Raw genomic sequence first — 19,623 nt, 5'->3', positions numbered from 1 at the left:
GTTGTAAAGTTTTATTATGTGATGTTGTCCAAATCCATCTAGTGGAAGGCCCAGAACAGGGTCCCTGGGTCAAAGTTCTGCCTGGTACACTCCACCATGTGTCCAACTGGGACCCCAAACACTCCAATAGGCATCCCGGACCAATTACCATCCCTCTGTGATGTTTTCGTCCAAATCCATCCATTGAAAGGCCCAGAACAGGCTCACCTGGTCAAATTTTGGCCAAGCATACAACATCAGGAGGTCTGGCCTGGACACTCGTCCCCCTAAAACCTGGCCAGGATCCAACTGGACCACCACATTGGTTTCATTACAATCAGTGCAGGAGTGTCCAAATGCATGACCATACAGTCAGACAAACAATCAAACATATAAACAAACAAAAAGACCAATGAATTTAATATGTAAGATATATATAATGTATACACATATATATATATATATATATAGAGAGAGAGAGAGAGAGAGAGAGAGAAAGAGAGAGAGAGAGAGAGAGAGAGAGAGAGAAAATAATCTGGCACTCACATAGCCTAAGTGTAAATCCACCTGAGTGCCACTGCAAGATTTGTATACACCCATCCCACAAAGACTTGCATCCAAATAAGAAGCACGGCACTACAGGATATTTTTAATGAAAATATCAAAATGTTGCTTTATGAGTAATACATCCCAATCCTTGATAAGTCAATGTTTCTGGGCCTTGCAGGGCCCCATCATCAGGACTGAGGAAATGTATGCATAAAAACCATGAAATATCAAGGCAAAGAACAAGAAACACCGTGGGAAGCTTACCTTATAACACCATCGAAAGAGTGAGACTGCCTGTGTCGGAGGATGAGGGGAGGTGTCCAGCAGGTGGGTGTCACAGATCCGGTTTCATCACCAATGTGTCATCAGCAGTTGCCACGGTAACCAGGGACGCTATCTCAGGCTCCGGCACTAGCTGAAAAAACACCGAAGTGAAGTCTAGAGGCATAGCAGTGATGTAGCTGGAAGAAATCGCTGAAAGAGAAAGGCTGAAAAAGAGCAAAAAGAAAAACAATAATAATGACAATAAAGGTGCCAGTATAGTAAATGCAGACTAGAGAAAAAAGTATACATTATCAAAGAAAAAAAATGAAAGTAAGAAAAAAGGAACAGATGACAAAATCAAACTTTATGTCCACAATAAAACTCTATGAGAAAGATGCATAAATAATATGAAAAAAAAAACTCAAAATAAAGATGCCTGCTGACACCTAAAAAAGAGAGGGAGAAAAAAATTAAAAAAGATATCAAAAACAAATAAAATGAAAAAACAGCATATCTAGATAAGCTAGATATAGCAAAAAATTAAAAATCCAATAAACTAAAATGATAATGTGCAAAAAAATTATGAATGTTCCAATTAAGGATTATCCAGAAGTTTATCATCCAGACGTAATAAGCGTACTTAGAGGGCATTCCAATTTATCTTCTCATTAAGGCTATTAGGTTGTAAAATGCCCAGTTTGCAAATCCATCGTGATTCCAGTTTCAAAAGAACCACATGTTTGTCACCCCCTCTTGACATGAATCTGATCGATTATTTGATAGCGTAGTACTGCCAATGGATGGTTATGTTGTCGATAGTGCCTGGCAACAGGTTGATCAATGCCACTGCCAGATATGGCTTTGGATATGGCAGAACAGTGCAACTCCATTCGCTCCTTGAATATTCTGCTTGTCATCCCAACATAAAAAATGCCACATGGGCAAGTGATATAATAAACAACAAATCTCGAAGAGCAATTCAAAACTACCGTATCTCATAACTAACATCGTTATGTGGGTGCTTGAAGGTTTCTTCAGTTAAAAGGTAGTTGCAGGTAGTGCAAGAAGGGCAACGGTAGCAGTCATTTTTTTTTAATTTGCCCAAAGAGACCCACTTTGGGTTTGTAATCCATAATATCTGCTCTGACAAGATGGTCACACAAGTTTTTCCCCCTTTTATAACAAGTCATTGCTTTAGTGTGTCTGAGACCTGGCAAGCTTGTATCCATGGTAATAATAGGCCACAAGACTTTTCTGGCACGGGGAATTATACGGCTTGCTGTGGAAAATCTGGTAGACCATATAAACCTGTTGTCATCGGAATGAGGTTGTCTTGATTGAAGTAAAGATGATCTAGTGGCGGCAAGAACTTTTTCTTTAGTAACGGTAAGATGTGGCCAACTGTAACCGTGTTCCTTCAATTTGTTGACAACTATATCTAAAGTGTCTGGTAGGTGAGTGATATCGCTACCTTCTAGAAGATGGACTCTAACATCCAAAAAAGAGATGGAATCCTGACTCATTTGAAATGTAAATTTAATAGGAGACGGTAGTTGATTTATCTATTCCATCATTACACCAAACAATTCTTCACCACCATTCCACAACATGAAGCAATTGTCAATGTAGCGGATATACCAGAGAATATATTTACTAAAATTAGTATTGGTAAAGAAAAATTCCTGCTCTTGCTTGAACATAAAAATGTTCGCTTAGGCTGGAGTTACACTACTGCCCATAGCGCATCCTGCTGTTTGGATGTAATAATCCTCATCAAATAAAAAATAATTATGTGTCAATAACAAATGCAAAAGTTGCAAAAATAAATCCTTGAGGGCGTGGCTTGGATGTGGACCCGATCGGACGCGCATTCCTGAGCTCTCCCGATAGCTGGAACAAAATTGGGGATTAGGAGACACTTGACAAGCCCTAGCTTACCAGCACTCAGATAGAGATATCCTCTGGAGAACGCTGACCCAGCAGCCCTGTTTCCTGCAGCACCTGACTGCCACTAACAGTTGAGGCCTACTGCAGAGATAGAAGCTGCGGGCTCGATTTCCAGCAAGATCGAGCATGGCTGTGTGTGAACATACAGTGTCGCCGTTATCCCTTCCAGCTTGTCACTACACTAAGCGGAGTCTTGTGAGTACAGAAGGGGGTATCCTGGTTATAAGGGGTGCCTGGCAGGTGGATTTGTGGGATCATTATTATTGGTTAAACTTAGTGGCTCCCATTACAGACGCCCACCATTTTAAGAGCTGAGCCTAACTATCAGAATACTGGGAGGGCTTTGGAGGAGCCTCATCTGGGGACACATCTTGAACCAGAGGAACTAACACCCTATTCCCCCCATTACCAATGGATGAATAAAAGCAATCATAACTCACTTACATTAGAGTTAATGGTGGGCAGGCCCTAAAGCATATATTCACTCTATTATCTCCTTGCTTTACTATTCATGTGGTATTAATAATTTGCTCCTTAAGCATGACTTGAGATCTGCTTTGACGTGGTAATCATTTCTTACACAGAGCCCCGTTGCTATACCACAACTGTATTTACGACTACGTTTGTGCTGTTCAAATCCCCCCATCCAAAAAATACAGATTTATTGCATACTCATTTTCTATGGAAAAATATTTCCCAACCTCAACCCCGCTGAAACCACAACAGCAGAGACAAGAGAAACAAAGAGCTGAGACGACCATGTCATCAGGAGGTAGTGCTGACGCTGCTTTACCAGCAGCTAAAAAAGCAATACTTCCACAAGATTCACTATCATCCAAGCAAAATTGTACAATATCAGATGCTCCTATCACTTACAATGATGTAGTGGAAGCTCTAAAAGTGACCATGGGTCCACTTCTATCTCAGGCAGTTTCCGATATTACCTCACAATTGAAAGAGCTAAACCATAGAGTCACTGTGACGGAACAGAGAGTGGGTGAAACATTTCAAGATATTTCTCAACTGAAGCACACAGTAAAAAAACTAGAGCAAGACAACTATCATCTATGGAACAAAATAGACAACCTGGAAAATAGGTCCTGTCAAAACAATATTAGACTGGTTGGCCTACCAGAATCTATTAAAGGTTCACAATTAACACATTTTGTTCACAACACTTTGCCAACCATACTTTATATTGAGGAGGAATGCTATGACTTAGTTGTAGAAAGAGTCCATAGGCTAGGTCAATACCCTAGATCTTCTGCATCTCGCCCAAGAGTTGTTTTGTTTCGATGCCTCAATTATCTACATAAGCAGGTGTTTTGGGCAGTATCGAAGAAAACAATGCCTATAATTTGGTTAAATAAGAAACTTTTCCTATTCCAGGACTATTCAGTAGAACTTTCCAGAGCTAGAAAGGCATTTTCTCCAATTTGTTCTCGACTGGTTGCAGACAAGTGCAAGTTTGGTCTCATATACCCAGCCAGGCTAAAATTATTTGAAGGATCCACCTACAAGGATTTCACCAACCTTTCTGACACAATGGCTTACATTGATGAGGAAAGGGAAGCTAATACAGAAGATATATCTGACATTCCTCTTGAAACATGTTGATATCCTTTCATAAAATAATTTGTTCCAAATTTATTCATCCTGAATAATAGTGAAATTCTTTAGTTTCGCATTGTCTGATTTGTGAGGTTATGAAAATCTGCTTACTTAATTCATATATCTTACTTCAACTAGCTGAATGTAATTAGAATAACAATTATTCTTTATTATTACAAGAATTGATTTATAAGCTACATATGTTGTTATGAATTACACTATTTCTAAATGTGAACTAGGGGTATATATTCAAATTAACTTTCTTATATACTCTAGATCCATGTGGGTTATAGCACGGGGCTCTGTTGAGTCCTAGTAGTTAACCAAGGTTATGATTTTGGAATTATTACTGCAAATGTTATTTAGCTTAATATTGTTTAAGGTAATAGCTAATATTTAAGTAACAATCTGGAGTACAATGTGCTTTTTTGATCCCCTGTTTATGTCTCTTTGTATGTCTTCCCTTGTGTCTTTTCATAATTATTACGCTTAGAGGTATATCTGATTATAATTTTCTTTGTTATAGACTTATATTATCTACCTACTATGACATTAAAAATTGGAAATTGGAATGTAGGAGGAATAAATTCTCATGTGAAGCGACATAAAATCCTTATGTATCTTTCCAAACAGAAAATAGATATTGCATGTCTCCAGGAGACTCACTTGACAGCAGAAGAGACTAATAAATTGCAAATGCTAAATTGGACACTAATAGCAGCTGCTCCATTTAATTCTAAATAATGGGGTGTAGTTATCCTAGCCAGAAGATCTATCCCTTTATCAGTAGTTTCAGTAGATATAAACCCGGAAGGTTGTTATGTTATCGCTGAGATATGCCTAAATAAAACCGAATATATCCTATGCAATATCTATGCTCCAAATATTTACCAGTGCTAGCTTCTAGACTACAGCTAGTTGATGTATGGAGAGCAATTAATCCCACAGAAAAAGATTTCACCTGTCTTTCAGCAGCTCATCATTCATTTTGATGGATAGACTATATATTACTATCTTGTTCTCTCTTTACGCAAGTCCTAGAAACAAATATCGAATCTATAGTAGTATCTGATCATGCATTGGTATGGATATCTATTCAGACAATAGATAGAGGGCAGTGTTCCCATTGGAGATTCCCTGCTTATCTCTCACAATCAATTTCTTTCCAAAACAAGTTCTTTTCAGCATGGATGGATTATAAACAAAATAATCTTTCTCATGCAGAATCTAATCCTTCAATATTTTGGCAGGCAGCAAAATCGGTCCTACGAGGACATATTATCTCGTATGTCTCAGCTGAAAATAAAAGGCTTACCATTGCATATTCAGATGTACAGATTACACTCACTAGTGCATTTCAGTTATACAAATCTAATCCAACTCTCTCATCTAAACTAATATATAATGAAGCCAAAACACATTTAGAAGAATATATGAAAAATAAAGGAGACAGATACCTATTTATAATTAATTATAAGTTCCATAAATTTGGCAATAAAACTGGCAAACTATTAACTAACCTATTACAGGGAACAATGAAGCCAATGATAGTTAATCCACTACGTGTAGCAGATGGATCTCTGACTACGTCTGGTAATGAATTCACAGAGATGATGAGAGCTTTTTATGCTACACTTTACTCAGATAGTACTACCTCAATAGAATCTAGAGATAGTGAATCTACTTGTTGGGACGATCTTCCATTTCTGCAGTTTTCTAAAGACTTAGCTGATATTATATTAGAGCCTATTACATTAGGGGAGGTCACTGGAGAAGTGCAGCAGCTGAAGCACTGTAAAGCCCCTGGCCCTGATGGTCTATCAACCGAAGTCTATAAAATCCTATTACCTCAGATTGGAGACAACTTGGTATCTTTTTATAACCATATTATTACTACTAACTCTGCCCCTTGTTACTTTAATTCTGCAATTATTAAAGTTCTTCCCAAACCTAATAAAGATTTATCACTTCCAGGTTCTTATAGACCAATATCTTTGCTTAATGTCGACTATAAGATTCTAATGAAAATTTTTGCAGAATGATTAAAGAATATACTTCCACAAATCATACATACAGATCAATCAGGATTTATATCAGGACGACACTCTGTGGTAAATGTCAGGAGGGTTTGGCGGCTGTGCGACATCTCAGTTCCTCTCAGTGCTCCACTCCTAGCATGATAGTATCCTTTGATGCAGAAAAGGCATTTGACCTTGTAATCTGGAAACACCTTTATTCAACGTTGAGTAAATTTGGTTTCCCTGCATCTTTCATCAATATATTGAAAACATTATACACGAAACCACTTTCACAAGTATCATGTAATGGATACATTTCTTCACCATTTGAGATTCACAGAGGAACAAGACAAGGCTGTCTCCTCTCTCCACTCCTCTTCGCTGTAGTAATTGAGCCACTAGGTATAGCCTTGAGGGCATCCCCACTAGTAGAAGGAATCTCGATTGGTAGAGTCACTCTGAAAGTCGCACTTTTTGCTGATGATATGCTGCTTTTCATTACAAATCCCCATACTTCATTTCAAGAAGTGATGGATATAATACAATCTTTGGGCATGTATCAGGATACAAGGTGAATTTGGACAAATCTGAAGTAATGCCAATTAGCAGATCAAAAACATATTGTGAAATTTTTTAGTGGGGTTTCATCTACTCTTAAATATTTTGGAGTTCATATTACCTCAGACCTGCAAAGTCTTTATACTGCTACTATACTCCAATGGATAATAAAATCAAGTCTTTATTAGATAGTTGGAAATCCTTACCCTTATCTTTATTGTGCAGATTAGCGGTAATAAAATCTATAACTTTTCCAAAAATATTTTATCTTATGCAAATGTTACCGATTGGTCTTGCCCAAAAAGATATAAAAATTCTAACCAAAACTTTCTCATATTTTAGATGGCAATGTAAATGCCCTAGAATAGCGATGCCAAAAATGGTAGCAACTAAGGCTAAAGGAGGATTTGGTCTTCTAGATCTTAAAAGCTATTCTCTCTCGATATTTTTCTGATATATCAATGATTGGTTGATAGAAAGAGGTACTTTCACAGATAAACAAATTGATGTAGAAATATATTCACCTTATTCTCCTGGAGCGTTACTACATTCTAGATCTAAAGATATCCCTTCCCATATAATAAACAATATACTTTTCAAAGACACTTATTATTCCTGGGTTTTTATTAACAAGAGACTAAGAAGTCAGTTTCAGCATTCCGTTTATATTCCTCTATGGGGTTACCCAGTTTTCCCTCCTTCATTGTCTAATAGTAATTACCTTTAATGGAAAGGAAAAAGGCCTTTCTAACATTTCCAAAGCTTTTGACCCCGTTGGTTCATTGTTGTCTTTTATGGAATTACAACAGATATTTAATTTGCCAAAACAATTATTTTTTATTTATTTACAAACTAGACACTATATCAGGTCACTCACTTTGATAGTTGAAGATAATAGTGAATCTACACCCCTTCACTCTATATTAAAATTATTATGTCAAGCTCCATTTAAAATAAAATTTGTATTAATTTTGAAAACTGGGATTTAGGACCTCATAAAAATTTTAATCTTCCATTAATCATATGTATAAGCATTATAGTGAAGAAAGTAATATTAATACACTGGACTAATAGATCATCGCCTTCTCTAATGGAAGTTAAGCAAAAGATGTTACAACTATTGTATTATGACAGATGATCAACCTTGCCTGACATAAATAAAGGAGTGGAAAAATGTTATAATAAGTGGGAGCTCTACATCAATACTCTTGAAAGTTCAACACAAGACCAGATTATTAAACTATACGAGAACACAGATTGGTTCTTGCATAGACGTATAGCTTCCTCTTGAGGGATACGAGATATACAGATACGCTAATTCCTAACTCCTCCTATTTATTCCAATCATCCCTTGGTCTCTTAATTTTGTAGAACTACTTTTGAGATAAAGAAGTCTACTCCACCACTGATTATAAAACCGGTAACACTATCTCTCCCCCTCTTCTCCCTCTTGTGTCTTGTCTTTTGTTTTATGTTAATTCATTGATATTTCTGATATTATAAATAGATATTTAGCGATATTGCATTCTAGATAATAACGTCATTGTCTAATTGAGCTTTGATAGTGTCTAGGTCATTTAGTACTTAGGACCAAGGTAATGGTCAAAATGTTCTATACATTCTTAACATACCTAATTTTTATTTCTATTCATATATAGCTTGAATCTGTATACTTTAAGTATTATCTAGCTACATGTTTATAATACCAATAGATATTGGAATTGTTTATCTTTGATCCTTCTGTATTATACATATTGTGATCACTATTTTGGAAAATGAATAAAAATGTATATGGTAAAAAAAATCCTTATCAAAAGAGAATGCATTCTGTAAGTTGTAAATACATTGTTGCATCATATTTGAGCCTTCTGAATGTGGGATGGAAGTGTACAATGAACAAACATCCATGGTACAAAGTAAAATGTTATCATCCAGTTCAGTAAACTGTGACAAGAAATTGAGAAATGCTGTGGTATCCTTAAGGTAAGCGTGTCGAATTGTCAAATGCGGTTTTAAAAGTGCATCTAACAATTCTGCTACTGGTTGGAATAAACCTCCCCAGGCTAAGACAATGGGTCTCCCAGGGGGGTTATTAAGATCTTTGTGAATTTTTGGTACAGTGTATAACACCGGTACTATGGGAAACTGGGGTAACAGAGTTTTACTGGTTTTAGAATCAATAAGAGAATTTGCTATATCTAGCTTATCTAGATATGCAGTTTTTTTTCTTTTTATTTGTTTTTGATTTTTTTTCTCTCCCTCTTTTTTAGGTGTCAGCAGGCATCTTTATTTTTAGTTTTTTTTCACCTTCTTTATGCATTTTTCTCATAGAGTTTTATTGTGGACATTAAGTTTGATTTTGTCTTCTGTACCTTGTTTCTTACTTTTGTTTTTTTTCTTTGTTAATGTATATTTTTTTCTCTATTCTGCATTTACTATATTGGCACCGTTGTTCTCATTATTATAGTTTTTTCTTTTTGCTCTTTTTTCAGCCTTTCTCTTTCAGCGATTTCTTCCAGCTACATCACTGCTGTTCCTCTAGACTTCAGTGTTTTTTCAGCTAATGCCAGAGCCCGAGACAGCATCCCTGGTTACCGTGGCAATCACTGATGACACAGTGATGATGTCATGGGATCTGCGATGCCTACCTGTTGAACGCCTCCCCTCATCCTCCGGCAAAGGCAGTCTCACTCTTTCGATGGTGTTATAAGGTAAGCTTCCCACGGTGTGTCTTGTTCTTTGTCTGGGTATTTCATGGTTTTTATGCATACATCTTCTCAGTCCTGATAACGGGGCCCTGCGAGGCCCAGAAATGTTGATTTAGCGAGGATTAGGATGTATTACTCATAAAGCAACATTTTGATATTTTCATGAAAAGTTCCTGTAGTGCCGTGCTTCTTATTTGGATGCAAGTCTCTGTTAGACGGATGAATACAAATCTTGCAGTGGCACACAGGTGGATATATACTTAGGTTACGTGAGTGCCAGATTATTTTGTCTCTGCACTTTTGTGCTAGTTGTTTCTAGCATCAGTATCAAGGCACCCATCATTTGTTTATAGTGGATATATTTACCCAAATACCATCTTAGATATTGCACAGTTTACAATGTCTGAACTTTGAATTTGTGAGCAGGAGACTCTTTAAGCTTTAGTTCTGAACAATTGGAATGTATTCTTTTTAATGAAGAACTTACTAGGGATCTATCAGAAAGTTCCCCAGAGGAAGTATACCATCAACTCTTGAGATTGAGAAAACGAGAGGTTGATTTTTTACTCCATGGGTCTACTTTATCAGACTACTTCTGGGAAAAGCTAATCCCAGAGGCTTCAGAGTTCATAATATCCCGACAATAGGTCACAAGAATGCTTAGTTTTGTCGCAAATGGGTTACAATTTTAAACAAATGCAGCTTGGATTTAATGTTGTTAGTTGTGGAAGAAGCAGGTTATGAATTGCAAGTGGTGTGTAAAAAAATTGAAGAGTATAGAAAATTGAAGGAAATTACTTTGCTGGAACTGAACAATAGCACATGGTGGTTGAAGCTTATAGTTGATAATTATAAAAAGGAACTACATAAGTTCAAGAAATCTAAATGGCAGGTGGTACAGAATGACTATGAAGAACAAAGGGTCTATTGCTGGCTCACAGGTACAGAACCATCCAGACGTGACAATCGTTCACTATCAAATCCAACTGGAGATCATGGCATGAACAACGTACCAACGAATGCTACACTTCAAATAGTGATAGCGATTTTGTGGTGGCCAACTCCGATGAAGCAAATGTGACACAAAGACCCCCTTTAGGGGCCAGAACCAGGGTCAGGACAGTACTTGCAGTAAACCATCCAGAAGAGGCGGTGAAGCTCAATGGATCTTCAGGAAAAACCAGCAGAAAGAAAAACAAATTTTTAATCTTTCCTCCAAAACACTCACACCTGCCGAAGAGTCACTGTTGAATAAAGCACTCTCTTTTGTGCCACCAATGCACATGATGAATTCAAATGGCAATTAGACCTGCACTGACTAGGACCCAAACTCAGACTATGGGAGCATTTTCAGAAGAGCCCTTTACAGCCCATCATGGACAATACCTCTTCTATAATCAACAAGTATACTAAGTCATCGTTTGACCCAACCTTTTGTAATTCTTCTATTAAAACCTATACGAGACTTATGGATGACTCTGGTAAATGCTTTATTAAAGCTCCAGCTCGCATCTATCCTAATTTGACACAGGATGAAACACAGGCATTCAAATTTTAAGTAAAAACATAAGCATAGTTGTAAGACCAGCATCTAAGGGCGGCAGTGTGGTCATATAGGACCGAGCAAAATATAAAGCAGAAATTGCAAGGCAACTATTAGCTGCTAACACCTATTAAAAGTTAGATGCAGATCCTACAGTTTGTTTCCACAAGGAATTACAAGAAGTGTTACATACAGCTGTAAATAATTCTCTTATTGATTCTAAAACCAGTAAAGTCCTGTTACCCCAGTTTCCTATAGTACCGGTGTTATACACTTTTCCAAAAATTCACAAAGATCTTAATACCCCCCTGGGAGACCCATTGTCTCAGCCAGGGAGGTTTATTCCAACCAGTAGCAGAATTTTTGGATGCACTTTTACAACCGCATTTGACAATTCAACACACTTACCTTAAGGATACCACAGCATTTCTCAATTTTTTGTCACAGTTTACTGAACTGGATGATAACACTTTACTTTGTACTATGGATGTTTGTTCATTGTACACTTCCATCCCACATTCAGAAGGCTTGAATACTATGCCTACCAGATGCTTTAGATATAGTGGTGAACAAATTGATGGAACGCGGTTACAGTTGACCACATCTTACTGCTACTAAATATAAAGTTCTTGCCGCCACTAGATCATCTTTACTTCAATCAAGACAACCTCATTCCGATGACAACAGGTTTATATGGTCTACCAGATTTTCCACAGCAAGCCCTATAATTCCACGAGCCAGCAAAGCCTTGTGGCCTCTTATTACAATGGATACAAGCATGCCAGGTCTCAGACACAGTAAAACAATGACTTGTTATAAATTGGGAAAAAACTTGCGTGACCATCTTGTCAGAGCAGATGTTATGAATTACACAACCAAAGTGGGTCTCTTTGGGCAAATTAGAAAAATGGACTGCTACCGTTGCCCTTCTTGCACTACCTGCAACTACCGTATAATTGGAGCAACTTTCAAGCACCCACATAAAGATGTTAGTTATGAGATACAGCAGGTTTTGAATTTCTCATCAAGATTTGTTGTTTATTGTATCACTTGCCCGTGTGGCATTTTTATGTTGGCATGACAAACAGAATGTTCAAGTAGTGAATGGCGTTGCACCATTCTGCCAAATCCAAAGCCATAGCTGGCAGTGGCATTGATCAACCTGTTTCCAGACACTATCGACAACATAACCATCCATTGGCAGTACTACGCTATCAAATAATCGATCAGATTCATTCAATGCCAAGAGGGGGTGACAAACATGTGGCTCTTTGAAACTGGAATCACGATGGATTTACAAACATTGGCACTTTACAACCTAATGGTCCTAATGAGAAGATAAATTGGAATGCCCTCTAAGTAGGCTTATTATATCTGGATGATACACTTCTGGAGAATCCTTAATTGGAACATTCATCATTTTTTGCACATAGTTTTAGTTTATTGGATTTTTACTTTTTTGCGATATCTTGCTTATCTTGATATGCTGTTTTTTCTTTTTATTTGTTTTTGATATATTTTATATATTTTTTTTAATATATGCATCTTTCTCATAGAGTTTTATTGAGGACATTAAGTTTTTGTCATCTGTTCCTTGTTTCTTATTTTAATTTTTTTTCTTTGTTACTGTATATTTTTTCTCAAGTCTGCATCTAATATATTGGCACCTTTATTGTCATTATTATAGTTTTTTCTCTTTGCTCTTTTTTCAGTCTTTCTGTTTCAGCGATTTCTTCCAGCTACATCACTGCTGTGCCTTTAGACTTCGGTGTTTTTTCAGCTAGTGTCGAAGCCCGAGACAGCATCCCTGGTTACCATGGCAACCACTGATGACACAGTGGTGACGTCATTGGATCTGCGTCACCCACCTGCTGGACACCTCCCCTCATCCTCCGGCACAGGCAGTCATACTCTTTCGATGGTGTTATAAGGTAAGCTTCCCACGGTGTATGTTGTTCTTTGTCTGGGTATTTCATGGTTTTTATGCATACATCTCCTTAGTCCTGATGACAGGGCTCTGCGAGGCCCAGAAACATTGACTTAGCAAGGATAAGGATGTATTACTCATAAAGCAACATTTTCATATTTTCATAAAAAATTCCTGTAGTGCCGTGCTTCTTGTTTGGATGCAAGTCTTTGTGGGATGAATATATATATATATATATATATACATATATATATATATATACATATAGTTCAGCGGTGGTGCACGCACTACCAAAAGCAAATCCTTTAGCCATGGTGCTCACTCAAGGGAACAGATAGTTAGCAAAACAGTGTCACTCTCTGGACTTGGAATAAGGACATCTCAATCGTGTCACTTAAGTCAACGTTTCAAGTTTTAATCACAACTCATCATTAGGACAAACAACATTGCATTAAAAATTCTTACCTTTATACTGCAATCACCGCATGTGCCGCCAGGCAGTCCCACTTCCGGCTCACTCTTCAGCGCCCGGCAGCAGTCAATGATGTAGGTGTGAGTCAGAGTGTCACCCAGGCAAACACACAAACAATACCAATATCACCACGTGATCATACGTGTGTACAAAAACACACAAATTAAATGTATAAATGATAAAAACAAGGTGTGCTACTGTTAGCAATATAAAGACCACCCCTGGTCTGTATCATATAGTTGCAAATAGCAAAGCAACACAAAGTACCAAATACGGCATGCAGACATAAATCTAATAACATATAGATATTAGTGGCTATCTATTACAGGAGACACCTGGCTATGATAAATTCAATTTTAGATAAACACAATGTTGCCACAACATGCAGATATTAATAAAGACATCAGATGCAAAATAAATTTAGATTGATAAAAAACCAATACATTTGCAAACTCTAGAGAAAAAGGAAATGCAGTGTTTCTAATAGTAATCCATATTGCCAATGTCACCCAGCAATCATAGAAATATATGACAAGGCCTGTGCTGTATTGCACCCTTATATCAATATTGTAGAGAACACAGTATAACACATATCAAAAGATAGGGACAGATAGCTAAACCATTCAGATGTCATACATATTATTCAACCATAGCATATAGTTATAATCATATAAGTCAGACAAAAGCCACAAAGGACAGATGATCATTTAAGCCTTTTGGTTTGATCATATCCAATACATGTATCCACCTTGTTTCTAGGCACAACAGAGCCTTATGACGGGGGTTCTCAGGGACATGATCAATTATCATGTGTCTCAGCTTTGCAATGTTGTGTTTGTTTTCTACAAAGGGTCTAGCTACAGGTTGCTCTGATAATTTGCCTCTCAGTGCTGCTCTGATTGCAGACCTATGTAGGGCCATCCACTCCTTAAAGGTATGGATGGTCTCACCTACATAACAAAGGCTGCATGGGCATTTAATCAAATAGATGACAAAAGAACTGGAGCAGGAAAGTGGAAATCTTATGTTGTAGTTTTTGCCCATATGTGAGTGTGTAAAGAATTTACCACAAATCATATGGCTGCATGTAATGGCAACCTCCACTTTTCTATGTGTATTATTGGCACTATTCACTAGCTCTGTAATGTCCGATTTTACTATATAATCCCTAAGGTTTTTAACCCTTTTGAGACACGAAGAATCCTAGTTTGTTTTAAACTTTTAAGGTCTCTATTTTGTTGAATGACGTGTATCTGCGTGGCCAATGTATTCTCTTTTGTGTACTGTTTTTAACACTTTTTTTCAATAGATCATCCCTATTGAGTGAATCCACTCTTTGTCTAGCTTGTGCAAGATTCTCAGATGTATATCCTCTATTTTTGAACTTAACACACATCTTAGTAAGGTCTTCATCCAATTTCTCTGGGTCACTAGTCATCCTCTTGACCCTAACTAATTGTGAAAAAGTTAAGCTCTTTTTAGTAGCTATTGGGTGGTGGCTGGATGCTATAAGTAATGTATTGCGGTCTGTGGGTTTGGTGAAAATATCGGTATTGAGTTTACTACCTTCCTTCTTGGTCGTAACATCAAGATAATTCACCTATTCTAAACTTAGATGAAAGGTAAATTTGATTGGACAATCCCTGTTATTAATATCCTCCATAAGGTTCACAAATCCATCATAGTCACCCTGTCAAAACAATAATACATCATCTATATAGCGACAGTAAAAGATTATTTTACCTCTGACTTCTCTATTAAAGAAGAAGTTATTTTCAATGGCAAACATGTATGTATTTGCATATGCCGGTGCTACATGTGACCCCATTGTGCATCCTGTATGCTGTAAGTAAAATTGGCCATTGAAATTAAAATTATTTTTATATAGTACCTGTTCAAGAAGCATCAAGAATTTTTTTTAATTAGGGCCAGTGTATAAATCATCATTATTTAAAAGGTCAAAAGTAGTGCACCTTGTTTTAAACATTAATACATTTAATTTGTGTGTTTTTGTACACACGTACAATCACGTGGTGATATTGGTATTGTTTGTGTGGTTGCTTGGGTGATGCTCTGACTCACGCCTACATCATTGGCTGTTGCTGGGTGCTGGAGAGTGAGCCGGAAGTGGGACTGCCTGGCGGCACACGCGGTGAGGGGGGTATAAAGGTAAGAAATGTCAATGCAATTTTTTATGTCCTGATGACAAGTTGTGATTAAAACTCAAAACGTTGACTTAAGTGACATGATTGAGACGTCCTTATTCCAAGTCCGGAGAGTGACACTATTTTGCCTAACTATATAAACTCATAGCAACTTGAAAGCGAACAACAGCACTCAGAAATAGAACGTTTCAATTGATTACGATTTTTGTCAGGAAGTACAAAAAATGCAAAAAACATCTTACCTTATATCCCTCACACCAGATAATGCAGCGGTGTCCCGCCAAAGCCGCTGATTAGCTGGTGTGGGGGATATAAGGTAAGATTTTTTTTGCAATTTTTGTACTTCCTTTTGAAAATCGTAATGGGTTGAAACATTGGAATTCTATTTCTGAGTGCTGTTGTTTGCTTTCAAGTTGCTATGAGTGGCGGACCTCTGTTTCTATATATATATATATATATATATATATTAAGAAAGGGAGTTATTGACTGTGGCCGACCAACTTGCTAGTAATGCATAGTGATAATAATAAATACAAAGTGCTAAGTGCAAACGTGCTTAAAAATCAACCTGAGCAAAGAATTAAAATCAAAAAGTGCTTTGTGCTTCAAGCAGCCTAAACAAATGAAGTGCTTAGTGCAATATAATTGATTTTAGCAGCATAAACAAATACAGTGATAAGAGAAGGCTAATAGCATAAAAAATATATTTAATAGAATTTGACAAAAATAAAATGTACACAATAAAAATAGACACTGTGGTTCCTAATCAGGAGTGACCACCAGAGGCAATAAATAAGCGATAAAAAATAAAATCAATTTCAGAGGTAAAAGAAGAGTTTTAGCTTATCTGAAAAAAAATGGATTTGAGAGGGTCTGGATGTAAGTCTCAAGGGCAAATTGTAAGGTCCCAACGCGTTTCGTCCATTGTCTTCTTCCTGGGGATGAAAGTTGAGGAATGGTGATCACCTATTTATACACCTTCTCCTCCTTCTATTGGGGACTAAGAACTTCCGGGTCACAGTTCAAATGTGCATCCGGGTTAAATTACACAAGCTATAAACTGGCTCAGAACTTTAAAGGGGCACCTAATATCTAGGCGTCTTTAATATATAATAGCCATGGTGCTTAAAACCGCTTCCATAAAGCCTTTTATTTCAGCCATTATGTTTTGGAATGGTTATATGCCTCCGCCCTATCATACGTCTGCTTCCGCCAGGCTCTTGACATCACGTCCGGTCAGATGTCCCACTCTGGGATTGGCTGATGTGCGCGTCCTATCCTCCATTGGCCCTGTGTTATATCCGGTCATGTGCCTTGCGGCCAAGTGTCATCGCGCTACCATCCTCCCGCTTGCGTGATTGTGTCATACGTCCATGTGATGCGGTCACGTACGGCTCCACACTTCCTCTGACCATGTTTCTTTGTTGTGCGGTTCAATTCCTGCACATTCGCCAACACCTGTGGGAAAAAATAAATAACTTCCGCCCTTAGTTGCCGTCACTGCTGACCATCAGTTTTGGTGCCTTTCAGTCATATTGGGACGGGTCTAGAAAAAGATAATAAAGGCAATGATAAATAAGCAGATCCATACACTTATGCATGGAGCTGTCCACCACTAATAAGAAATTTTTTATACTTATTGCAAAACATCATATATTATGAATCATTATTCTATATGCCAGCCATAAAGAATTAGATATGCAAGTTTAAAAGAAAATGTTAGTAATTAATAAGGCTGAAATACAGCTAATAGATGCCTAACATAAATAATAAGTCATCACTAAGGTAATCATAGGTGTAGATTAAACTGAAATAGTTGGTAATTTTAACCCTTCTTGTTTCAATTGAGAGGAGAATGAAACTAATGATAATAGGGTCAAAAAGTACATGTAAAGGCTAAAAGGGAAAGGTCCTCTTGTTAGAATTCACACGGTGTTTAATTTTCCAAGTATATAGAAAGATAAGAATTTCTTTCTGGAATAAAGGTTTCTGATTAGTTGATACATAAAGTCCTTTCTTTGCTTCTTCTTCTTTCTATTTCCTCACTCTTCTTCTCTTTTTGTCTGTTTCATCTTTTCATTTTCATGTGAGACTGGATTACGGTTTTCAGGTAAGTGCCTTCATGTGCTGGTAGAAGGAAAGCCTGGGAACTGTTTATACTACAACACCTGGTATTCTCAGGTGGTCCCCCATCCCGGTACTAACCAAGCCCAGTTGTGTATAGCTTCCAAGATCAGACGAGATTGGGCACATGCACACTGGTATGGTAGTAGATATATTTACCCGGCTCCTCACCGTTACATCTTCACATAAAATGAAGGAAAACACACATCTACTACACCTTGTATTCCTTGGAGGTCCCCCTCCCAAGTACTAACCAGGCACAATTCAAATTACCCCATTTGGGCACCCATCTACAGATGGGAAATGATGTTATAGTAGTAGAAGAAACCGATTAGGTACATCTCAGGACTTCTTCTTAGAGGAATGGTGCGATCTCATAGTAGTCATTGAAAACTTTTTCGGACCATTGTATCAAGAGTGAAAATCCAGTACATCTCGCGTTTAGACAGGAGGTTTCCTAGGTCACCCCCTCTTTCACTCAACTTGACGTGTTCAATGGCCTTGAAGTTCAGGTCTTCCGGATTGGAATTATGTTTTTCAGAGAAATGTTTAGACACCGCATGGCCTTCCACTTTATTCTTGATATTCCTAATTTGCTCTTGGACACGTATTTTTAATGTTCTTTTGGTTTTGCCAACATATTTTAGTCTGCAAGTGCACTCCAACAAATAGATGACAGATGTGGAATTACAGTTCATAAAACTTTTTATGGAGAACTCTTTAGAACCTGCTGAATTTAAAAAAGATTTACGCGTGGGATTTAGGTATTTGCATATATTGCACCTTCCGCACTTATAGCTACCCTTGCAGCTTAAAGTGCCATTCCCCCTTTGCTTATCATTTTTGAGCAAAACGCTGGGTGCTAATATATCTTTTAAGTTTCTTGTCTTTCTAAAAACAATCTGTGGTTTCGGTGGAAGAATCTCCTTTAAAACAGGGTCCATAAGGAGAATGTTCCAGTTTTTTCTCAAAGATCTCTTTATTTTGTTTTCATGTCCATTGAACATAGTAATGAATGGAACCAGATCAGTCTTGGACTTCTTCCCCTTGTACTCCAGCAAGTTGTTTCTATCCAAAGATTTGGTTTTGTTTAGGGCTTTTGCGAGGATCTCCTCAGGATAATCTTTATCTCTAAATCTGTCCGCATATTGTTCCAGTTGTTCATGGCATATTTTTTGGTCTCTACAATTGCATTTGATTCTGTAAAATTGGGAAAAGGGGATATTCTCCTTCCAGCTATTTAGATGTTAACTTTTAAAATGCAAGTAACTATTGGCATCGACATGTTTAATAAAATTCTTAGTGGAGATTTCACCTTCATCTCCTGTTAAAACCAAATCTAAAAATTCAACAGATTTATGGTTAAAATTAGAGGTGAATTTTAAATTCATGTTGTTGTTTGAAACCAGAGATGAAAACTGATTAAAAACTTCTTCTTGCCCTTGCCAAATAATTAAAATGTCATCTATATATCTTTTGTAAAAGATTATCTCTGTAGGGATTGTTACTATAGATATAGTTTTTTTCCCAACATCCCATAAACAGATTCGTGAAACTAGGAGCGAAAGTAGTTCCCATTGCCATGCCACAGATTTGTTTATAAAATTGGTCTAAAAATGTAAAATAATTATGGTTCAGTATAAAAGACATGAGGTCACATAAAAACTCCTTGTGCAGGTGGCCCACATTTCCATCCATCTCTAAAAATTCTCTTGTAGCATTAATACCTTTAGTGTGTTCAATACAGGTATATAATGA

The 19,623-nt window shown here is 37.2% G+C and overlaps 1 pseudogene; it reads right to left on the bottom strand.

The window, feature by feature from the left end:
* Positions 1 to 17,897: 17,897 nt before the first annotated feature.
* LOC148537935 (5S ribosomal RNA) lies at positions 17,898 to 18,016 on the bottom strand (annotated as a pseudogene).
* Between the last annotated feature and the right edge of the window lie 1,607 nt (positions 18,017 to 19,623).

This window comes from Taudactylus pleione, unplaced genomic scaffold (assembly GCF_031769625.1).
Source record: "Taudactylus pleione unplaced genomic scaffold, aTauple2 ptg000041l, whole genome shotgun sequence".
NCBI lineage: Eukaryota > Metazoa > Chordata > Amphibia > Anura > Myobatrachidae > Taudactylus > Taudactylus pleione.
Note: the sequence above shows the minus strand (reverse complement) of the source record. Positions and strands in the feature narration are given on the sequence as shown.